The following is a 24,929-nucleotide window of genomic DNA, read 5'->3' as shown; positions in this document are numbered from 1 at the left end:
GGGTGTAAAATGATTTTTCACAGCATGGAAATTTTGATTAAGATTTGAAAGTGATGAGATCTCACTTTCTTGTTTAGTAGCAGGAGGATTTTTGTTGATTACAACCACAGCAAGGCTGTCTTCCTTTTCCAATCAAACAATTGCTTATCGCCAATTACAAATGTGGTGTCTTGTGGGAGGTACAGCAGATGTGAAGAGCTGTTGAAAAGCAGCAACGCCGAACTGAAAGGAAACACAGAGGCAGGCTTTGATAAGATACAAGACTTAGCGCCGCAATAGTTATATAACCATTTTGTTAAGGATCAGCTGGATTTCTACTGTATTTTCGCAACTGCCATGGTAACACTGGGAGATTTGTGTGTGCGTGTGAGCATACATGTGTGTGTACAGAATACAGTTTGAACAAGGATCAGCATAGAGGGATACCATGCGTGTGCATGTGCTCATATGTGCTGAAGAATATATACTAAACAAATGTGATGGCTGATAATCAGACTACATGTGTTCCTGTGTGTGTGACTACAAAATGGCCCTCATCATCTTTTTAGGATCTTCCCCCTGCAGTGTCCTCAATGCTGTGAGCTCTTCCTGCGAAGCTCCTCCAAAGAGAGAAATAAAGGCAGACAGAGAGACAGAGACAAATGAAACTTGAGCAAACAGTTGTATCTGACCCATCCCACATCCTCCGAGCACATTGCATGATTAACCTCCTACCTGCAACAGATCAGGCATGCAGAGGGAGTGTGTGTGTGTGTGTGTGTGTGTGTGTGTGTTTCTCAATGTGTTGAAGAAGCAAAATAGTGGATGTTAGTCCATGTAACGACCTGAAGGAGGAGGGTTTTGAACAGCTGGGGTGGAGTTTCTATAACTCACTTCACCACTGTACAGATCCCCTCCGCCCCCCCCCCCCCCCCCCCCCCCCTCCTCCCCACAAGCTCTGTCCCACTCACCATGCTCTACTTTATGTACTTGCACAGTTGGAGGTGCAAGGGCACAGCTTACAGTGCACCTTCTCTCTGGTGGGTAGAAGCCGGCCTGGGCGCGAGAGTGATTGATGATTATGGGACAACTGCAAGTGGAATAATGCTGGCTGGAGCTATTTATAAACAAAAACACGGCCTGTGCCTCTGCCAGCTTCAACGGATACTTCCATTCTTATCCCAGACCCTATTAGAGAGGGTTCTGCACAGTGGCTCAAATATAATTTTTTATTGGGAAAACACAATCCCACATATTGAAATGGCTAAGGAATCGTATTAGCTGCAGTGGCAGTCATAATGCTTGTATCAATATCCTGCAATTAACTGACCTATGAGATTGCAGACGGAATCAAACGGAGATGAAGAAACAGTGTAGCGCTATCAGATGCATGGAAGCTTAACGTTCCATAAAATCTCTCATTCTTGGCCACATGAAAGGGACACCATAATAGATAACAACTGTCACAATAAATAAATGACAAATTGCCGTGTGAATGTAGTGAAATAAATAACTCAGTTATGACTGATTATCACCCACAAGGTCTTTGGGGCTCTGAAGAGTTAAAGATGATACTCCAAAGCATGTAGCTGCCCAGAATTTAGAAACTTACTCTGTTTGTTATAATGCTTACTTCACGGTACTAAGTTCATAGCTCAAGATCACATAACTACAGTATCCCTGTGCCAACTGGTCAAAAGCTGAATTCAAAACGTGGATAAAACATTTAATTGCAACACATCATTAGTAACACTGCAATAACATCTGACTAGATTAAATTTTCTGATTGTCCATTGCCTCGAAGGTGTGTGCATTGCATATCGCAACTTCATTTAGTCCATACCTCGAGATGAATTAAAATGTCAAATTGAGAGAAGTTTTTAAAGTCAAGTTTCAGCCATCTGGTCGTCATGGCCTCATGCATTAACCATTACAAAAATGTATGTTCTACAGATGTTAGTATACCAGTTTGTATTAAATAAATATTCAAGCTCCAAGGGCATTTTAACAAGGCCTGAGTGGGTAACACAAAAATAGCTAACTTTTGTGAATTGATTTGCTTAGCTTGGTTTGTGAGAAGTCCAGTGGAGGGCAACATGAGTGTCTCCTGAGATTTAGGATCTTTCAAACACTGTTATTGTCAAGCACGAATAACCAAAGTGATGAGATACTGAACACATTAAACATGATGGCATAAACTAGGAAAATAACTAATTAATCATAACTGTTCTTTTAGAATAACTTTCACCTCCACTGATTCTACCCCAAAGTGGCTTGCTTTTCTCAAAAAGGTGTCTTAAAAGGGGGTCACCCATTGGTCTTTCATGTCTGCAGTTTGGATTATACACAACACTCTAAGTGCAGTTCAATCAAACCTTGTGGTGAACCTACCATTACACTTTTCTGTGTGGCAAGTGCGTGGCATTTTGAAATTGAGTTTTAATAGCAAAAACTTGCCTTGAATAATCTCATATTCTGCTACTTTTTTATTGACATTTTAGCAAACATTAAGCAAAAAGCCATTTTGAGGGAGCTGGAAAATGACAAATCATGAATGTTAAATTAAAAAGCAATACCAAGGAAATTTCCATTTAAGTACCGCTTGTGAGGCCTGTGCCTTTTCCAGAGTATAGCAGTGTTATCCCTCCTACTACTCTGGTCCCTGAGCACATTAATGCTGGTTTTATATTTTACCAGGTAGGGAGGTAACATCTTCATACCACATGATTAACATAGCAGCCAATAACCTAACAAAGTCGTCCTTGATTGGCTCTCAAAAAGACCAATATATTTGGTTAATTTGGCTCTTTGGCTGAAGGGTTTTTAGAATCCACAGACATTTAGCAGCCCATGTCATGTGGTTACATACCCCTAAGCTATCAGATAAAAACATTAAATTATAGGCTGTCTCGACAACTATGCATTAACTGTATGATACTGAACAAATCTATGAAATGTGTATAAATAAAAGCAGTTTTATTGGAGAGTCCATTTAATTTAAGGGTCACAGTTGCTTGCCGATGCTACAGTACAGCCTCAGTTCATAAATCTCCTTTACATGTCAAAGAAAAAATGTTACACAGAGCACACATAGCTTTCCAAGATTGCTCCCCTCAAAAGCCTGTTAAATGCAGCCTGTCTCACTCATGAATTCCATTACAGGCTTCATGACAGTTAAAATGAGAAGGATCTAGAGGAAAGACATTGGCAGATAAAATACTGATAAACTACTCCATTTGTAATAATAACACTGGCAGGAGTGGCAAAGAATAATTCATTTAGGTATCATTTCAACCTTGGACTTTGATGTCTGAGGATAAACAAGGGAAAAGAATGGCACCAAAGAGAATGCAAAGTAACCTCTGGAATTTCAGATTTTGAGTTTTGCACACAAAAAAGAGCAACTTAGGAAATGTAGGAGTGCACTCATGTTGGTAATTTGAGAGATACAGACTGCTAAACTGAAAGAATTTCATGATGCGCAAAAAAAGGGGGTTAAAAGACTATAGGGAGAAGATGCCGTGGCATTGACTTGTGGAATAGAATTGGCAGTGAGCTTCACATCTTCATATGCAACCAAATAGGAGTGATTATTATTATTTTATTATGTGGATGTAGTTACTATGGAGAATCATACCACGAGCAGACGATGTTGCACACCTGTGAACGGGTCAAGACAAATGAACATAGGAAGGCAATCAGGACTCGTTGAATTGAAGCTCCAAATGAGAGGAGTGACTATAAGCTGGACAAAGAGCAATTATCAGTAGCAGAGTACAACATGTCCAGGACGCTGGCCTCTATCAGTCAGCCTTGCAGTAGTTGTGTGCACATGCTCATCACAATGCTGGAGACTGGCTTACTGTTTTGACTCAGCTACAGGCCTTAAGACGGAGAAGGAGAGGCCGCAGGAAAACACTACCGTCTGGAGAAAACTGCGTCCTCCAAATGTCAGCTTTTTAGGGATCAAGTTGTGAGTAACACCTTTATTAATGAGACTGGCCACCATGCAGTTTTAGAACTGTTCAATGGATTTTTTTTTAAATGTTTGATGAAATGTGTTTGATCTAACGAAAATTACCTATGAGTAGCAGCAGCTGCAGGACTATCAGCCTTTCAGGTTTTGCTTGTTTCTTGAACAAACGCTGACCTTTGTGCTCGACTGCCTCAGCCCACCACTACATCTGCAGGAGCACATCACATTCCAATTTGCATTAAAGAAATGGGGCTGTCAATTTATATTCATCACCCAATGCCAGCCGCATGATCCCATTGGCCTGGCTGTCAAATTAAGTTGTTTGTACTAAAAATGGAGTCCGTCAAAAGAATTGAAAGATTTGATCAGAAAGTGTACAGTGAGACACTCTTTCATGTCCGAGGCATGTTTAAATGCTGCATTGTTAAAGGTTGGTGTGGTATACAAGCAGCTGGCCCCAGATCAGCCAGCCAGCCAGCGGTGTCTCCTTATCGAGACTGAAACCAGTTATGACACGGTCCCTTCTCTGCGGAAGCTGCCGCGCTCAGCACTGAACCATATCTGTTCCAAACCCAGAGGCAGCCCAAGGGAGACCAAAACCAAAATCAAAAGGACCATTTTTTTGTTTTTCCGGCGGGGGCCATATCCTCTCCTCACTCTGTGTTTCCCCATGCTGATGCTGCTGCTGAGCAGGGCAGGGAGCAGAAAACTGCCTAGCAAGAATACTTCAACATTTAACCATGAGGGGGACTCCAGTAATCACTAGCACTTTCACTCAGGGAGTAGAACAATATAAACACACTCTCATGTCCATGAAATAGTTGATCCTACTACTAGGGAATACTTTGGGGAATGTTTTAGGGCATTGCAAAGATTCCTGTGGGGGAAACAGAGGCACGTAATACAATAAAATATTTCAAAATTATCATAGTAAGAAATTAGTAAGCAAGTAATTATATTGAGTATTTACAAATTCCAGATGTCTTCGAACATTGGATAAACTTTTACCCCAATTTAAGTACATCTATCTTTATAGCCACCGACTTGGGAAAAATATGAGGAAACCGAGTACATTTCACCAAGAACTGCTTCTACTGTGCCCGTGCATGTTAAATTAATTACATTGTAAATAAAAACCCAGTTTAATTCAACAATTAATGATGAGTTAATGTGGCTAAATATCACACAATCTTGGCAGGAGGTTGTGGTTTATTGTGTTTGTCCAAATGGATGCCTTCAATCAGAAATTACAATCAGTCACAAAGCTGTGTCGTGGCGGAACATTTCCCACAAGCAACCATTTTGAATTGGCCACCAGTGATGTGGGTTTACTGCCCAGTTGACCACAGCCCAGTGATCTCCACTGAGGATGGCCCAGTCTGTTCTCCACCAGAGAGTCCATTTACTTCTGATTGAGGCATGCTTTGGCTCGGTCTCCGACCTGTGAACATGTCGACCAGCAGGCCAACAACACTCTGTGGGCAATGCTGATAACTTTACCACTCACAGAGGAAAGTACTCTTCCACCTGACATCCCTGGGCCAAAGGGTTTCTACTCATTAAAAGCTATTTGGAGGAAATGACAAGTACCTGCCTGCTGTGTCTGTCAATTTGTTTCTCCTTGTCTGACCTCTTTGTGTGTGGAAATTAAATTCCTAAATTAAACTTGGTGACCTCCAGCGGAGTTCTATTTGCTCAGGAAAACAACAAGAACAAGGTACCTCAAGCCCTATCTATTCTTTGCTGAACATAAAACACCCTGCCATCTCCACACCTGTGTTGCTGCCTTGAGCTGAGCTCCACATAAATTTGTCAGTTCTTAGAATGAATCAGAGGCTCAATTATTCTCAGGACTGAAGAAATACTGCTTCGGGATTTGAAGTGAAAATGTCAGATCATCTCTTGGTTGAGCTAATTTCAAATCGATTCGGACATGGCCACACTCATGGCCATGTTTTGCTAGTACGAAACCATCATGGTGGTGAGAGATAATCTCGTATTAATATAGCCTATCATTGCTTTAATGAAAGGAAAGGTATTAAACAACTTATGCAGCAATATCAGAATTTATTTCCAAGATCGCGATATTTAAAATTAAGCAGTGTTGAGGACTGAAAGGTGAGTGAAATCAAAGGAGGGAAGGGGGTAGAGGTAAACAACGGGTTAAGACTTCAGCGGCATCTAACCTTGAGTGCTGTGGAGAGAATAAAGCAGCATCATGCAAAGCATTCCCCTGAGCCTCTTTTACCTAGCTCTGCTGTGGAGCTCGAGCTTCTTTAGGATGCAGGCCCAGCATATTGACTAGCCCATCATGCCTCTAAGACCCACTGGATTAGCTGGCCCTTTGAGCTCTGCCTCCCTGTGCGAACTCTGCACTCAGCATTGACCGTAATGAGGGCTTTAGGTTAGAACTCTGCTGAGGTAAACAGTCAAAAGAATTGCGCTCATCTTGCTCATTGATTCGTATCAACTAACCCGCCTACTGTGGGCTAGCTACAGATAAAGCAGTGACATTTTTGCCATGCATGTTTGTACTTTGGGATTCAGCCACAAACTCTTTTGCTTGTCCCAAGGCCAGAATAGAGCTCAACGGGATAAACAGGGGCGTTAAAGCCAGGGAAAAAGGAAAGGCAAAGAAAAGTGTGCAAGGGATGGGGAAAGAGTGGGGAAAGAGAGAGAGATAGAGAGAGAGAAGGGTGGATGGAGATAAGGGTTTTCCTGCTGCACAGAATTGCGACAGACTGGGCGGAACAGCTTAGATCAATTGTTGCAATTGTGCTCATTCGTGGGCGTGTTCCGGATTGTTTTGGCCCATCTCTGTCCTGTGAATAAAACCAGTAGGCTGTAGTTAATGGTGTGAAAAATGGCATCCATCGAAGTGCACAAGCAGCCTCTGAGAATAGCTACATAATTTCATTGTGTCAAAGCATACTGTACGCAGAGGGACAGCTTGCTCTCCATTAGTTAGGCTCTTTTACCAGGTGTGGATACCAAGAGTACAGATGCACGTACGGTCTAATGAGGGATAAGAGTTCATGTGAAGAGAGGCTATATTTTCCTCCATTTCCATAGCCTGTGAAATTGCTCAGGGCAGCGTAGGCCAACCCACTAACCAGTGTAGCAGCTTAATCCAGCTACAATCTTTGGAACTGTGTTATACTGAAGGATCATCAAGAGGCTTTTTTTCCCCTTCCTTTTATTTTTAGCCGTAGTCTGTGATGCATCATAAATCAACCCAGTTTCAGATTGTTGAGTTTTAACCAGCTGAACTGAGCTGGGACACAACCAAGCCTCTGTATCCTCTGGTCTTAAAAATTGTTTTTTATAAAACTTTATGCGCATGGTATGTTAATAATCCTGACATTTAACTCACAAGTGGGTTCCTAGTGCTATTATCATTCAACATTTATGATATTTGAACAATGTAAAAGGGAGATTGTGTCTGATAGTTTGTTTTGCGTTTTGAGAAAAGTTGCAACAATAGATGTTAACGACAGCTGTTGGGAGGGGTTGTTAAAATAGTTTACTTAGTCATTTGTCACTTTATTGTGGCAGTGCAATTGAATTGTAATAAAAAGGAGAGAAACATTTGTCAGTCATTTCTCAGAATTAAAACAAATAAGCCACTTCACAAAGAATCTTAAAATAAATACACTCATATGGAGTAACATTCAGCCTTACTTGTAGCCTGGGTGTTCGTAGTTGGACAGAGTGAAAGTGTTTGATTCATTAAGAGGGAGGAAAAATGTATTGAAACATTCCAGTTTTTTGATGTAGGTTGGAAAACATTGTATGGGATTAGAATGAAGCATGAAGCTCAGCCTCCTGTTTACCTTGTTATAAAATAAATTTGTTCCGATCTTATTATCTCATAATATGCACGTCCAATGATTCTATAAGGAAGTTGTCAGAGTTCTACATTAGCGTACAATCTGGTCATTTATTACTCAGCACATTTCAACAAGCATAATTTCCAGAAAAAAACAAATACACACACAAGCACACACACACACAATCAGAGGACAAAAACGAGGACACTCCGCCAAGGAAAACACATTTTTTAAGGTCTATACATTTTGGCACATCTGCTAGGTTGTCCTGTCTTCACTTAGGCCTGTATTATTGATTGTGTTGCAGTGCAGACAGCAAATACCCAAATTAAAAATATTTTATACCTTCAAAGTGTATTCAATGATGTGAGGTGCATTGCTGCTAATGCACTGTTACTATCAGACATGTCAACAATATGTCTTTGGGGATTTGAAAGTCATAGCCGCATTGATAGCTAAAATGTTGATACTTGCATTTTGACATATCTCACTTTGTTTTCCATGAAATTATTGGGCCTCTGAAAGCCATTGTGCTGAGGCAGATGTACAAGAGAAATCACTAAAGAACTAGCATCCTGCATCTTCAACAAACTATTAAGTTAAATACACATAAAACAATTGACGTTAGAATAATAACATTCATTTTTTGTGTTCATTTTACTGGCTCAAATCAGAGCAGCTGTGGTGTTCTTCACACAGCCACAAAGTACCAATTTGCAACAGGTGGTGAGAAATAATTACTATCAATAAAAATGTCTGAAAAAGTCTGGAGTCTGATCAGCAACAAAATTAAATCTGATCTTCAAAAATGCTGACTGAAGAAAACCCATATGCTTTCAGTTTCAGCAACACAACTTAATTAGTTTTCTTCCAAGTCATTAGTTGCAAAGGCCAAACGTTCTAAAAGTTAGCATTTCCACAAGACAGACAGAAAGTTGACTGTTCTTAAGGCATACTTTTTCCCCAAATTATGCCAGTGCGTTCTCTGAGCTGGGTGTCGGTACTCGATACCTTTAAACAGCCTGCTCAATACCCGGGGATCGCATCTCCCCCTCTCCTCAGGTGCAACAAGATGTCATGGATGTAAGCCAAGGCAACAAGGATGTACACACTTCGCACACACATCACTGAGGCTTTTATCGTTAACCATAAGGCCACTCACACAACGCAGCACTTGCCTCTCTCACTAACCGGACAAACATGCACGCGCTCAAACCCAACACACGGACTTTGGCTCGGCTTCTTCTCATTGCCGTCCCGGTATACAAGAAGAGGAGAGACGATGTCCTGCTCCAGGTTCTGAGGAAAGGCATTGGATCAAATGTGTCCAAAGGGAGTCTATTTAGGTCCACAAATACACGTGATGAAAGGCTCACTTCGCGCAAGCTGTCGCGGCTCTGTCTGCCTGTGTCATTTATGATATCAAAACTTCTCCAGTCAAATGATACCTGCAATTGATCCTTTTTGTGCACAGATCTAACAAAAAAAACCCAAACAATTTGTATGGTTTTGCTGGCAGGCAATCACCACAAGCGTTTAATGTGACTTGTGATTGACCCACTACAGCAGCAGCTACAACCCATAAAGCCAGGACTGCCTGCCCGCACACAAGGTTAGACAGAGTTTACAGCTTTACTGCAAAAATTAGACTCAACTGAGAGTCCTGGCAAATAATGCAGAGCATGGAGTTTGCATTAGTTTCTCTGTATGCGAGATCACAGAGTACTGGAGGGAATAATTGGCTAATACAGAAGTAACGCACTTTGCAACGGGACTTCAGAAATGCCAAAACATTAGATTCCCTGACTGGGATTTATTTCTAATCTACCTAATTAATGCCAACTAGACAGAGATCCATTTAACATTTAAATGTCATTAATTACTTCACTTTGTGAGGAGCCTGTCTGTCTGTATATCAAAGCAGGTTGTCTGAATTTGGCCCAGGGTATCATAGTTAATCTGCAACGTGGACCTGTCTTATTGACTTAATCAGATCATTTTGTTTTCACTTATTATGCATGTGGACAATTGAGTTCTACAACTAATGACACTGGTACAGTAAAATAAATTCAGCAACCTTCAGAAATGTAAGGTTTTTACTATGGATATCTTTACCCTGCAGTGATGTAGTCATCTGGGCACTGCAGAGCTGCCATATTATTCATCAAGAAAACAGTGAATCCCTGAAAGACTCATCATGGACAGGTGTACTAAGTCTGTGAATCACAACATTTGAACGTTCACATGGAATAGAGCCAGCTAAAACAGAGTGACACACAGCTGAATCAAGGCATAATACCTGCTAACTCAGGAAGCCTCTTTGCATGCTGAGAGCTGGTTGCATAGACGAAGAATAGGAGACTGTGACCAATGATTGTAGGTTCCTACATTTCAGAGCTTCTGTGCCCCATTTCTTGAATTCTTTTCCTCAGTGGCTAGTTGTTGGCTTGCAAATTGGACTGGTGGTGTTGGATTTCGTTGGGGTTGGCCATCTATCTATCCAGTACGGAGCGAGGTTTATCTCAGTAAGTTTTGGTGGGGTAGGTGTTGAGGTTGCAGGTGAATAAGTTGGCCATGTCAATGAGTTATACTTCCAGCAAGAATTCAGCGGTGGTTGTATTTCTGCTTTCTGCTCAGCTTATAAGTGACCTTTATCATAATGTTTGTACATGTTTCACCACTGTCGCTGTGATTCCCTGTAAAGGGCAGCACCTCTACAATCTCACAGTCTATGACGTAAAACCACAAAATGAATTCCTCTTAAGCGTCTACAAAGAAAGCTCTCCGTGTTTCTGGAATCTCCCTTCTCTTTCTCACATTGCCTTGCACTGCCAGCTCACACTCTGCCAGCGGCACGGCATGGACGGCTGCCGCCACTGTCACTGTCAATAGCATGACAACGCACCATCTAACGCAGGGCAGGGCTAGATGAAAGAGGCACAGCAGGGAGGACAGAATATGTCAACAAACAGTTTGGGTGATTCATATTTTTTGTCAACCAGGCAGTCACCTGTGCAGTTGGCAGTTTATGGCCATGATGATGCAAAGTAGACGATACAGCAAGGTCGACAAGGGTGAGAACTATAATTAGACTTTTTGGTCTGCTGTTATTCTCAAGGACATTACCTCGGGATGGGATTTCAGGTTGATGTGGGCCGCGGCGGACCGTGTGCTGCAGGTTCTGATTAGAGAGGAAAAATCCTAATTATGATTATGCAAAAAGCAGATCGGGAAAAAATGAATTTACTGATGAATGTGCATTAGCAGAATAACCTTCAAGATGCTTTGTTTCTCATCATAGCTTCAAACATTGTGTTTTGTGATACTATATTTCTAAAATCAGGATATTTCTAAAATGATCCAGATTTTTTTATCTTATCTTATATTTATATACATACATACATACATACATATATATATATATATATATATATATCATTATTTGTTGCCCTAAATTCAGCATTTTACCGTGCAGTTTCTTTGATTTAAGGACCTCCTATAAAAACTATTGAATATGTGTGAGGATTTTTGGTTTCTGACGTGTAGGTTGTCCAAGAGCCAACAGAAAAAGAGTAATCCTAACAGCAATAATTCAACCACAAATTTTAACAATATTACAAGCCCACATAATTTGACTGCATTATTGATTTCATCAATCTAAGATAAGATAAACACAAAAAGGCATTTTAATGAAAGATCCCATTTATTTTAGTGGTGGTGACCTTGACCCAGGCCATTAAAGCTTGCAACTCTGTAAGGTCAAACATTTTTTAAGATTGATTGAAATTCATACGGTTTCATTTGAGCCCCTAAATCAAAAATGCATACTTGTATCTTACCTGTATAGTGCTATTTATACATTTAGATTGTTTTGATGTAAGTTGCCTATTTTTGGGAAATATCAGCTGTTGAGATATCTGCCTTCTCTGAAATATAATGGGTCGATATGGCACCTAGCTTGCAGAAAAAGTCCACAGCAATGTATCTGTCTAGAAATCATGAGCCGGTTATTCAAGATAATCCACTCCCCACAATATCTCCAAAACTAGGCAACTCACACCTAAGCAATCTAGATTGATGAATAGCACTATAGGTAAGTTGAAACGTTAATGACGTAATGTTGAGTTAACAGTCCCTTTAATGGTAATCATGATTGCAATGACACCCCGCCAGAGCTAAATGTCCTGGCACTACTACATAACTCATCATGTTTAGTCTGCAGCTTGTATTTTACGAACAATTTCGTGTGCATCTGTGACTTGCCTAAAGACAAAACTATTTTTATTAATTTACCTCATGTTCGATGCCTATCTATGTTTGGCTTTAGAGCCATTGACATGGATTAAGAAGAAGAGGGAGGGAAAGATGAAACAGAGGTTGAGCTGCAATGATGACCTCCACGGTGGTTATAAATGTCATAGCTGGAATTATAACTTTAAGAATCAGCTGTTCATGTTGGCAAAGAGGACAGCTTGATAGAGTGGTTTGCTCGCAGTCAGGACTTTCAGAGTCAGGTGAGGGTGAAGACACTCAGGTCATCCATTGTTGGGTTTGTGAGGAGGCTTTTGTCAGCACAAAACAAATAGGGCAAGGGTATAGAACAACAGCAGGGCATCCGGTGTCCGACTCAGTCTGTACAGGTGTCTGTGTGTGTGTGTGTGTGTGTGGGATATTTAGAGGCAGAGAGATGATGTGGAGAAGGAAGAAGAGTTGGAGGCAGGGTGAAAGAGAAGGGGAGCAAGGAGGAGCCAAGGAGAGAGAGAGAGAGAGAGAAAAAGAATAAAGAAAGAGAGAGAAGGCTTATCTCTTATGCCTGCAGACAACAGTATTTATTCAGAGCTGGAGCCGTGTACAGAGGGAAGTGTGTTCCTCTACGGAGTGAGTGAACCAGAGGGTCAGCAGTTTATCCCTTATTTCTATGACTGCAAGTCAGTCTCAGATGCACAACAATAAAAAAACATGGACCTAGCTATTTAACACCTGTCAAGTCTGCATCTGCACTGGAAGCTGACGAGAACGTCTGTTATCTGTTATTATTATATCTTCTTTTCAACTCCCTTATTTTTAACTGATGCTGGGATTTCACAAGTCCTTTGCCCCTAAAAAGCATCGGATCCATCTGTCTTGCATCACTGTTGCTTTGCAGAGTCATTTGTAACAACCAAAAATAGCTTTGGTCTACATTTAGTCAATGACATCTGCTATGACCTAAATGGAGACGATATTAAATGGGCTGTGAGTAGCTAAAATTGTGGTGGCACACAAAAGTGAATTGTACTCTCAGTAGATCTTTAGATCTAAATTATGAAGAAAGAAAGGAGAAAAAGCTCACAGCCACAATCAAAACACTACATATGCCTTTCAAGTAACAATACACCAACTGGAGAGCCTCCTGCATCCTTAACCCTCCTATTATGTTCGTTTTTTTAGGTACAGCCATAATGTTCGCGGGTCAATTTGACCCGGTGCATGTTTAATCATCCAAAAGTGGTCAGAAACCAAAAAATCCTAATAAATATAGTTTGTACCTCATCACCAACTCCATTACTAACAATTCAATCAGTATTTAGTGGAATGGAGTTATTCACCCCTCCATAGATCATAGTTCAATTAGGATAACCCACTCATTTTCATGAAAAATACATGTTCAAACATTGGTTTTGGTACTTTGGAAAGGTGTGACGACATGTCAATACATTTTCGTTATTCAGAAATTTAATCCAATGTTGTATCAGTTAGGAAGACCAAAAAATATTTTTACGGGATGAAGGGCTAAAGGTGTAGCAAGGAAGACACTATTTTCAATACCAAATTTGGATTCAATTTGGATTTGTATTTTAAACCACAGGAGCATTTTTATATACTTTGGGGGGCATTTATTGCAATGTGAATGTTTTTACATGGAACATTTTCATACAAAATAAAAAAAAGTTGTCATCCCCTAATCGAAAGTAAAGTCAAACTCTTTCAAGTAAAACAAGTGGACAAAAAAATGGACTGCCGCTTTAAAGATCAGAACAAAACATGAACACAGAAGACTGGGTAGGCGACATGTTAACTCTTTGTGGTGAGTTATGTGCTGTGAGACACAATGAAATAATCAAATCAATTAAGGAAACTCTTGGCAAGCCTGTGAGCTATATTTCCACACATTTGCTATGTAAATGAAAACCTAATTTCCCTACTTATCAAACCACTTTGCTTAGATCAATGTACCCTCTCCTTCTGCTTGGTTGCAAGTCCCACAGTGCTTTGTACCCACAGCTAAGTTGCCATTACGATGCCCCCCTTTGATTCTTCAAAAAAAAAAGGGATCTCATCCTCTCAGAGCTTCATTTCTTAGCAAGTGCTGCTCCTACTTATTGTTTCAGAACATCAGAACAAAGCGTTAAATAGAAACTTAATGACTAAAGATAAACCTTTTTTGACATTATGTGCTACTTTTTTTGTCATTGAAGTGCAGAAAAATATGCTCATCAGGGGAGCTGTGTGTCTCTCGAAGAATGAAATAAAAGAGTGAAACATGCAAGGGATTCTAGTTTCACAACTTTTTGCTAGTGCTCTACTTTGACACAAGCAAGAGAAAGCGTGACCTTTGCACAGAACATGGCTGTGAATGTAAATCTCACACAAAGCTCTCCAGCTCCACTAATTGAAGCCCGCAGCAAAAAGACAAAAATCTGCTGCTTTGACACGTCCACGTGAAGGCTTAGTGGCACTCCTGGACGAGTGCTCCTCTGGAAACGTGCACTCTTTCAAACGCACTCTCCTCTGCTTGACCAGATGCGGCCCATCCGGACACCTTGAGGAGGGTGACACCATTACCTCTCCCTCAGTCTAATTGCATGGACATAAAATTGGCAGTTGGGAAACTGTTCTGAAGCCAAATTCTGCGGGAGAGATAACGGGGGCTTGATGCTCTGAAACGGTCCCTGCCTGATTGACAGATTGATAACGGTTGACTATGGCCACTACTCGCCGCAGGTAGATGCGCCTTTTGCCCCGCCTCCACGGGGCTCCAGCGAGGTTGGCTTTCGGGTGGGGAACGGGAAACGCTTTAGTGTTGGATTTGAATCTGGTTATAACTGTTGGCGGTCAGGCAATTAGATATACACAGTGCAAAACACAGCCTCATGCTGTTCTCAGTCCACTGCTGCCTGCCTGCCTCTGCACTATACATATGTATGAGTGTAAGCTCAGGAAGAGAGGAGTAGCAAACTCATAAGCTATGACTATTTTCATTTTTGAATAAAAGTTGTCTTAATGGGTTAAAAATGTAGAGCTAGTGTTTCCCATTACTGACATGCTTTGACTCTTGTTTAACCAGTATATGTCACATTAGTAGTTATTGTTTAAGTTGTATTGCTTTAATTCTGTAGCTAAATCTCTTGGTTCTTTTCCATTTGTTTGCGCCTACAAACTTATGGTGCCAAAGCCATGTGACCTGCCATGCTGTTTACCGCCAGGATTGCAGTCTGAGTAGTACATTTAAACCAGTTATAATGCGCTTACAAATAGAAAAGGTGCTAACAAAGATGAATATATCCTGTTTTCACATCATACATATGTTGTTTTTTCACGAGTGATACCTTATTGATTTCTGATCCTTAGACACCAGGAAATATCCCTGAGAAAAAAAAAATGTTGTTGCTTGAACTTCTAGCGTATCAAAACATAGCCGTATTTGGGATTCTGCACACATACGGAGTTGTGCAACCAAGTCTTACATCCTTGAACAAACAAATAATGCATGAGCACTGCAACGTCAACAGTTTTGAACTCTAATGAGGTGTGTAGGGGTAAATCTGCATACCACCATATCATCTTAGAATGACTGGCTTCAAATGCTTCTGATCCATGAAATTCACAGGATTCATTCATTGGATTTAAATTTTTATTCATGAACATGCTTGTCCTTTATCTTGGACTGACAAATAAAAAAGCGGCAGATAAATACAACACGATATTGATAACTGAAAGAAAGAGACAACAAGCAATTGGAGGTTGCCTTGGATATCATCTCTTTGAGGGCCATCGAGCCATTAAAAAGGTGAAAACAAGCTTCAAGGAAGGAAGGAAAAAGCAGCGCTGGCACCGCTAACAACATCGTCACTCAGCCCACACACCCACTTCTTACCCTCCTTTTGCACCGCATTGTCAAAATCACCGTCAGAAATGTTTCATGCCTCTGAACTGCTTCAGAAAATGCTGGACTTTGTGGGAGGTGCTGTGTGCTCACAATATCAAGGGCCATAAAGAAAGACACAATCCGGCATAGCAGTTCAATTTAGAAATATCATTTATTTGATGAAAGGTGCAGCACAGAAAGCCTCAGTGAGACTCCATTTTGAAGCAGTGGAGAATTTGTCTGACGACAGACCTGCTGTAAACTTTTGCGACAGCCAGTGGCTGTATTTTCCATCCATTTTATACTTTATTGGATTTCCTTCCTTTATCTGCTATTGCTGTATTTAGTGTTGATGATTTCCAATGGGAGGGGAAAAATAGGCCATCGGATTCTCTTAATTCACCGCACACACTCTGCCCCTGTCATTTAATTGATAGATGCATGCCCTTTCTTTTTTCACTCTCTCCCCGCTCCCCACAAAGCTATCCATTTATTGCCACTTTCATTACTCGGAGCGGAACGGTGAGTTTTTGAGATCAGTGCTGGGTATCTGGAGGCTAATGAATTGGATGGACTGCAGTGATTGCAGGAGCATCTGCCTTCGACATCGGAGGACACTTAGTAACATGTTCAGAGTGACAATAGAGAGACGAGGAACTAAAAGCTACCGCTGCCACGTCACATCACATTTCTTGTATCTATCTCCATATATTCCTTCAGTGTTGGCCAACTGGTAATTGTAGAGCTACGGATGGAGGCATCTTAATATCAGCTCTGCATTTAAGTGCTTCTGAGATACAGGTTCGTTCCCATGTTTATACATACCACAAACCACTGATTAAAATGCCTCCTTAATGCCGTGCAACTTGAGAGAGCAAGTATCATTGATGTGCTATCTCTGAGCTGGATCCCAGTAGTACAGTAACCCCCCAGCAGAATTGTGGCCAGAGGCAAACAAAAACACAAGCATTGGTCCTCCAGCAGATAAAGGAGCAGGTCAGGTCTGGTTAGCTGAGTCCACTTCCTTATTCTTTATTGGTTAAACTTATCCTACAATGCAGATAGAATACTAATCAGGCGAGGCCAAAGAGAGAGCTGCAAGAGACTCCGCTCCTGTATTCCCCCTCCACTTCTACTGCATTAAAGCTTTCAGGCTTTCAGGATACTGTACTACTGAAGTAACCCTAGCCATAAGTTAAACTGTAGTCCAGCGATATATTGACTACATCTCACACAATTATGAGCAGCATTTGAACACCCAAGGCGTTTTAGTGAAACATTATTGTCACTTAATGGGATGCCAATTTTCACTACTGGACTATCCAAATAATGTGTGACCCATTAAATGGATATTTGATATGCATTTTGATGGGTTTTATCAGAGATGCTGCAAACACCACCCAATAGTATTTGTTGCCCTGCTCACATACTAGGATTTCCTCCCATTTTGCATTATAGTGAATACTTTTGAGGCCCAATCCGTCATTTGTTTGACTATATAAATTATTAACTAGGTACAGTATATTCACATACATAATTCACAAGTTTGAGTTGTAGATGGAAAATCAGCACTTTGTGCATTTCTCAATCGATCATATTTCAGAATATAGGCTGCTTTATTGCAATATTTACAAACATTGCTGATGTAGACAAACTTTTTACACAGAGTAGACTTCAGTTGTGATGCCTGGTAAATGGACTTGCATTTATACAGCGCCTTTCTAGTCTTCCGACCACCCAAAGTTTTTTCCACTCCATGCCATCATTCACCCATTCACACAGTGATGGCAGGGGTTACCATGCAAGGTTCCACTTGTCCATCAGGACTAAACTAATTCACAACCATTCACTGATGGCATGGCATATGGGATCAATTTGGGGTTCAGTGTCTTCCGCAAGGACACCTGGGCTTGGACTGGAGGAATCGTCAATCTTCTGATTGGAAGACCCCGGCTCGACCTCTGAGCCAGAGCCACTCCGTGATCTAATGGCTCTTATATTAAAAGACTTGTCAATCAAATATAGAGTGTTCCAATCTTGATCTTTAAAAATATACATCAATGCATGGCTAATTCATGCTGCCTTAAGTGCATGCATGCATAGCTGGCTACTTATGAGCGAGCATGTCCATTTTTACTGCTCGCTTCTGACCAACATTTCTGCTCAGCGGTCATAACACAGCTCTACTGCAAAGATTACAGGAAAAGTTACAGTAACATTTGTGGCTGACCGAGCACACCAACCACCATCTTGCTCCCTCGCTCCTTTTTTGATTCTGGAAATGAGAGCAGATGCCAAATGAAACCACTAAGCAGCGAAGCACTGAATTAAGAAGTAGCTGTAACCGGGACACACTGGATGAATATTTAGAGCAATGTACATATTTTAGCATGCCATTTTAGGTCAAAGCCTGTGGCTGCACCGATTTAAATTCAGGTTTGCGGGCACGTGTCTGTAAGTGTACAGTGTGGTAGTGCAATGTAAGTACAGGTTATCACAGGACATGGTCTCTGGCTCCCCGTCTGTCTTTTTTTGTAATAATGCTCTCTTAGTCCTTGAACTCCCCTGAGTCAATAGAGACACTCCACTCTTGGGTCTAAAGTCAGGGGGCCAGGGAGACGGTACCCCCGTGTCAGCACTACATTTACTTTGGCCTTAAAGATTGGTTAGGGAGGTTAGAATAAGGGCGAGACGAGGGTGCTAAAGACAGAATAGGAGGGAGATTCATGGTGCTTCATCATCTCCCGCGACAACTGCACACAAGGGGAAGCAAAGTACATGTCCACTTACAATCTGCAACCTTATCCAGCAGGCTGCCAGCTAGCGGTCACCTCGCAGACGTCTGGCCAAGCCCATCTATTAACCCAGAACAGCTGGCCACTTTCCAGCCTGAACGACTGCACTTTTAATTGTGTCTGGGTTGTGGAGGAGGGGGCTTTGCAACGATTACGTTTGATTTTGATCATTACCGATGAGTCTCACCTCAGAGGATCACTGCTCAAGAGACAAAGTATGACTACTATCCGCAGACATTTTAACTAACCTACCATCGTTAAAATGTTTTAAACATTTTTTTATTTTTTTTAAACGTAAAATTACATTTGTCTTTTGTTTAACTTTAATAACCTTAACCGCCCCAACCTTTCAACGCACATACATCAACTGCTAAATCCCGTTGATTCGGCAGAATACACCGGCATCTACATAATACAGCAAAACTAATTTCCCTGTCTCCTGCTGTTCTTGAGTCCTGAGAAGATGAAAATATGCATTGCTGTTGTCCTGAACACAGCATAATCATCTAGGATTTATGCTTCTTGCTTGTATCAAATTAATTGTGTATGGAGTTAGGAGGGTCGAGAGACTCATCGAAATGGATTTCACCATGTCATCATACAATTGCACAAAGTAAAACTATATTCCATTTTCATCCTTTTCATCCCAGCAAAGTCCACACGGCTGCTGCCTCCACTAGAGTACTGAATGCAGAGCACAGATACGGTGCAGCTTTACACGATAGCTAATTTCCAGGCTTGTCAGCATGGAGTGGAAAGGGATGGTATGCATGGCATTTACATTGAAATGGTTATGCAAGCCAACATGAAGAGACTACCGCTATAGGATTATCTCACAGCCTTGAAGTCTTTTGGTGCAATGGTTATGCCTAAACACTTAATTCACAAGGTGAAACTTGACAGGAATTAATAATGGATGTCTTCCCCTTTTAAGGGTTGGACAGTAAAAACTCGACAAACTGAGAAATTGAATAACAGCCAAAGACTAAAACAAACATTTCGACACAACATCAGTGATCAAAGGATTCAGAAGGGGTGTAATGAATCCTAGAGCGTGGCTTATCAAGATCGCCACTCTTGACGGGGTTAGAAAATCTAAATTGAAGTTCTCCTGAGGTGTGTTGAGCAGGTTGGGGTTTTCTTTTCATCTTCGATGCCATCTCATTTGTTTTGGAGCCAGCATCTACAGAATAAAAGAACTGCATCCGAAGGGACTGCAATAATGAATTCAACATCCAGCTATGGTGCTGAACGCTTGACCAAATCCTGTTTGGATACCATGAATTACAGATTACTTTTAGTTGCATTCATTTATCTTCATATAGATAGAATTTATGTCTCGATTAAAAGACTTGGGTTCAGTGTGATGGAGCCAATGGTGATTCAATTCATCTCTGGAGCACTATTACTAAAGCTGATGATGTCTTAACACAGTTCATAAGTTTGAATATGTGAGTCAAATAACTCATTGCTTTGGCATGGTAATAGCTTTACAACCTTAATTGTAGGGATGAGAAGGTTTCATAAGCATTCATGATCTTCACATTGGCGCTGTTCTGTATGAGTATAGTTTTCTATTGTTGGCCAAGAGTAGACCTACATTTGACGAGCTGAAGATTCATTAGCTTTCTCAAAGGTATTAGAAAGTAAAAGATGTATAAGGCATAATCTAGTCATAATAATAGTCATTTTTAATAATCCAAAAGCCTGCAATTGAAATGAGATAGAGATGAGATAGAGATGCACCTGTTGCAATTTTCTTGCAGTTTTTCTTAAAAGAGCAGTTCTGCATCTCAGGCTTGCTGGAAAAGCAATGGTAGATGGACTAGCACTTATATAGCTTCTTTACAGTCTTCCGCCCACGCAATGAGGGTTATAGGTTCAAACTATTCGGATTTGCTGTTCGTCTTTGAAATTGTCATGACTGCTGTGACTATCTCATAGACTTGCACTATATAGAGCTAAGAACAACGTTAAAGAGATATTATGATGTCATTTGAAAGTCATGCTTAGACAAAGTAGAGCCAGTGCCACAACAGCAGCGCCCCATACTAAGAAGAATGACCAAGTCTTCATAAAGGATTGGATAGTGCAGTAATGAAAGAGTGGAAATAGAAGACTGTGTCACATTCACAAACCCTGAAAAAGGGAGGGGTTGACAGTAAACCCTGTAAATCCATTTGGTTTTTCAGACATGGAAGGAGAACGGAACTGACAATAGCTTGAGGGGCCAGTGCTCCACGGAGTGAATACCAGAGCGGAGGAGAGAAAAAATAAATAAAGAATGTGTCACCTAGTGGGAGGAGGCACCGAGGCAGGATCTGTCAGAACTCTGCTGCTGTCTGCAGATTAGATCTGGGGCTATTTAAAGAGGGAGCGCACGCCAAAGCCCCCGACGCCAGTGTCCACACTACATCCGCCGCCTCTCTGACATCATTGGCAGCCATCACCTTGTGACAAAAAAATAAAAAATAAACATGAAGCACAAATGATGGCTACAAAGTGGGCGGGGGGTAGTGACTGACCTGATCACGTTGCACGTTATCTGCATCCGTGTACATGCACCGCATGAAAGCCAAGGTCACACGAGAGGGAATATGCCTGATGATGGCAGAGGTGCAGTCAGAGCTGCGGTAGACATTTTTAAGTGTTATTGGTAGCCTATAAATAAAACTCTCTAACCCTGAGGTTAGACCTACAAGCTGCCATCAGAATAATCACGGTTTTCCATCAGGATCAAAATAGTATGAGCCAGCCTCGCAGGCAACCTGATTTGGCGTGTGCTGTATATGTATCTGTTGCGTGCGTGTGTTTTTATTTGAGAGGGAAAAAAGAGCCAGTGATTGATGCATGTTTGCGTGGGTGCATGGGTATCTGCCAGAAGATGAGATTGGTTATGTGTACAGCAGTGTGTGTGTGTGTGTGTGTGTATATATACTGTAGTTTTGTGGGTGCCTATTGTGGGTGTGTATTCTAGCGTGAATGCACGTCACAAGTGTGTTCTCTGTCCTCCCACAGCAGATTGATTAGATAGAATGCTGTTGGCGAGGCCCCACTGTGTGTTTGGTCACATCACCCTGACTGTTGATGATGTTTCTTTTCACAAATAAAGCAACATTAGCCCAGTCATGTATGCCTCCCAAACATGAGCCACAGATGATGAAGCTTTGTGCGCAACCAAACTGCAAGGCCCCATTTACCCCGTGATACCTTCTCCCTTCCCTGCTCTCTTGCGCTCTTGCCCTCCTGTCTCACTCTCTTCCTCCAGGCTGCAGCAGACTGACTCCCTGCAACAGACTGAGTCATTCTCAGCCAGTAAGTTATCTCTCCATCCAGCCCTTAGATTTCACCACCCCTTTTGTTGTCATCAATCAAAGCTCAGTTGCCAAAAGAGAGAGGGAGAAACCCTGAAAGGTGTCAAAACATCGGCCAACTAAGGACTTTTGCTTGTACGTTGCCGCCACATCCACGCACGGACACAGAGTGCATGGATTATTAATGCGGCCCCTTTTCAAATGTTTCCAGGAACTGAACGGGGTGTGAAAATTGGGGGGCTTGCGTCAGAAGGTGCCTTGGCAAACACCAGTAATTGCATCATGGAGACTTGCAAACAGACACCACGTTAGGTTTGGAGGAAGCGATTTGCTGGCAGGCTGAGCATATCGGGGAGAGGGTCACAGAGAAATGCAGGTGAAGACAAAGAAGCGAGGGAAGCTCAGTCGCACAGATCCTCACAAATGTTCCCCACAGATGGCTCGACAAAGCGACCATACTATAACGCTACCTGCTAATTACATGCTGTGCCTGACTTCACACTTTCTCTTCCCTACTAATGCCAACTTTATTGAAAAGATGAATATGCTTTACATGGAACTATACATCTCCATTGTTCACTCTTTCCAATTTGTGTCAACAGCACAGTACAATGGGCCACTGTTTATGGACTGGCAATTTAAAGCGTGAAAGCAAGCGATGAGAAAAATTGCCTCTCCTGTCCTTCACCTTCACAGTACATTGCTTATTTGTCTGTGGTAATTGGCCCTTTTAATGTTGCTGTAGAATGCAGGTACAGAACCCCACTGTGTTATGCGTTTTCTAACAAGACAGCAGAGCAGAATGTAGCAGATGGGAGGAAATCTGATGGATGGATGATTTGTGTTACAATGGACTACATTCTCGGTCAACCACCATGGACTTGCCATTTACATCTAGATTCATCCATTCTAGAGTTGCACACATTTCCCTGTCACTGAGCAGACATTTGACACCTGGCTTTAGTTAAATGCATATTAACTGAGTCAACCGTGACATTTTTTTAATGATTATGCATACTGAAGTAGGAGACAGTTATCTTTTGGTATGCCTTCATTTGGACAACCACAACCCCATAGAGTGGGGGCAAGAACTATCAGAAACTAGAAAGGTGCACTCAGTAGAGTGGTTAACCCCCCGACTAGACACCACTGGCCTGAAAGGTGTCGTAAAAAACACATTTTGTTCAAACAAAAAAAAAGCAGCGATGAATGCAGGCAATCAGCTCAATGTCGTAATATAACACTCATCATAAAATCTTGCCAAAAAAAATGTAAACTTACCAAGCTGGTTGCCCGTTTAGCCACGATTGAGTTGTGGAAAGCTCCAGCAGTGTGTGCACTGGTAGTTTTGTTAGCTGTTAGCCAAACACAGCTTAAACTGTTATCCCCTCATTGTGGGTGTAGAGTAGAAGATTGGGGGGGGTGGGCAGTCAGCTGTGTAATTAGCGGCCCCTACCGGCCAGGGGGTGGTTAAAACTAGTGAGTGAGGAGTCAGCAGGCAGTATAAAACAAGCAATAAAAGGTGTTTTGAGAAAGTGTGGGTCACCGAAACCATGGTCCTGAGCATGCAGCCATACGCGAGTATCCAACGTATTATGTAGTTTGCTGCAGCAGAATGTGAGATTAGCCGTGGACAGACCCAGGGGTGCACACTCACTCACATGTTACAAATCTCGTGAGCTTCCTGGCAAAGATAATGAGTCCAGAAAGTACCAGAAAATATTAAGGCTGCACTAAAATATAGCTAGACCTAGCTGACAGAATTCTTTTCTCTCACTTTGGTGAGATTTGTTTACCAGGCTTCTCTTGCCGGAAGGGCTTATGTGAGTGAGGCAGCGCTTCTCCACATACCACCATGTTTCCCTGCCAACTCTGCAACCTATAATTATCAATACACACACACACACACACACACACACACACACACACACACACACACACACACACACACACATAAATACATACACACACACACACACACGCGCAAACATTAGAACACAAATCAAGAGAATTGTTGGGAGGAAAATATGCTGGGGTATTGCTCTGAGGGGCACATATATGTATTCTCTGCATATTTCAGGCAAGTAATCAATATGTTTTTGAGGTTATGACTAATATTTCAATATGCAATTAAAGGAGCTGATCCATGCACATTGACTAATTGTTCTCACTATGAGATGGCTGATGAAATCCATCCAAAAAAATAGAGGGAAAGAGAGGCAGTCGCAGCTTCTTAATAGGGAGCCGTGCCAGCACATCTGGATTTTGATGACTCATTTCACATTCAAAGGCTGTATTTTATTTTGGAATTTTGTTAAAGTTCACTCTTGCTGTGAGAGGATAAAAGCATAAATGGAAAGAGGATATGTTAAACGAACAAATAAAAATGGGAGAATGTGTGTTTCGATGCAGGAGAACATCTATTAGTGAGGCAGTATTTTGCAGTCCTTGCTTGCTTAGGTGTAATTACATGTGACATTTTAGCACTGCAATCAAAGTAGTTCATTGCTGTGAGGGTTCTTATAGCATTCAAAATACAGTCACTGTGGACCTTATCAAAATGCAGCAAATGCCCGACTCGCTTGCAAGTGCACGTTCTGTGGTAAGGCTCTCAATATCATTCCCTCACTGGGAAATGCTTGTTCAATAACATAATACCAATGATCAGAATTCAGCCCACTCCCCTCAGAGATGAGACACTAGTTGCTTTATTGATAAGTCTGATAGCCCACTCGTGGTTGATGGTTGACGTCTCAACATCATCACAAATACAAAAATACAAAAAGATTAGATCACGCCTAGTACCCTCACCACCGGCCCCCCATCAGTCACCACAGCAAGTTCTCACCTCACACTTAGGGGCTTCATTCTATTTCAGAGCTCATCTTACCAACTCTAATACAGCCA

At 41.5% G+C, this 24,929-nt stretch overlaps 1 protein-coding gene across 2 annotated transcripts in view; it reads left to right on the top strand.

Annotated features, from left to right (window-relative positions):
- The window catches only part of insyn1 (inhibitory synaptic factor 1), a 45,517-nt gene that overhangs the window by 2,980 nt on the left and 17,608 nt on the right, over positions 1–24,929 (top strand). The window lies entirely within an intron of this gene.

This window comes from Cebidichthys violaceus, unplaced genomic scaffold, assembly GCF_023349555.1.
Source record: "Cebidichthys violaceus isolate CVI_PGR_0920_01 unplaced genomic scaffold, fCebVio1.0.p SCAF_5, whole genome shotgun sequence".
In the NCBI taxonomy this organism is placed as follows: domain Eukaryota; kingdom Metazoa; phylum Chordata; class Actinopteri; order Perciformes; family Stichaeidae; genus Cebidichthys; species Cebidichthys violaceus.
The sequence above is the reverse complement of the archived record's forward strand: the minus strand, read 5'-3'. Positions and strand labels throughout refer to the sequence as shown.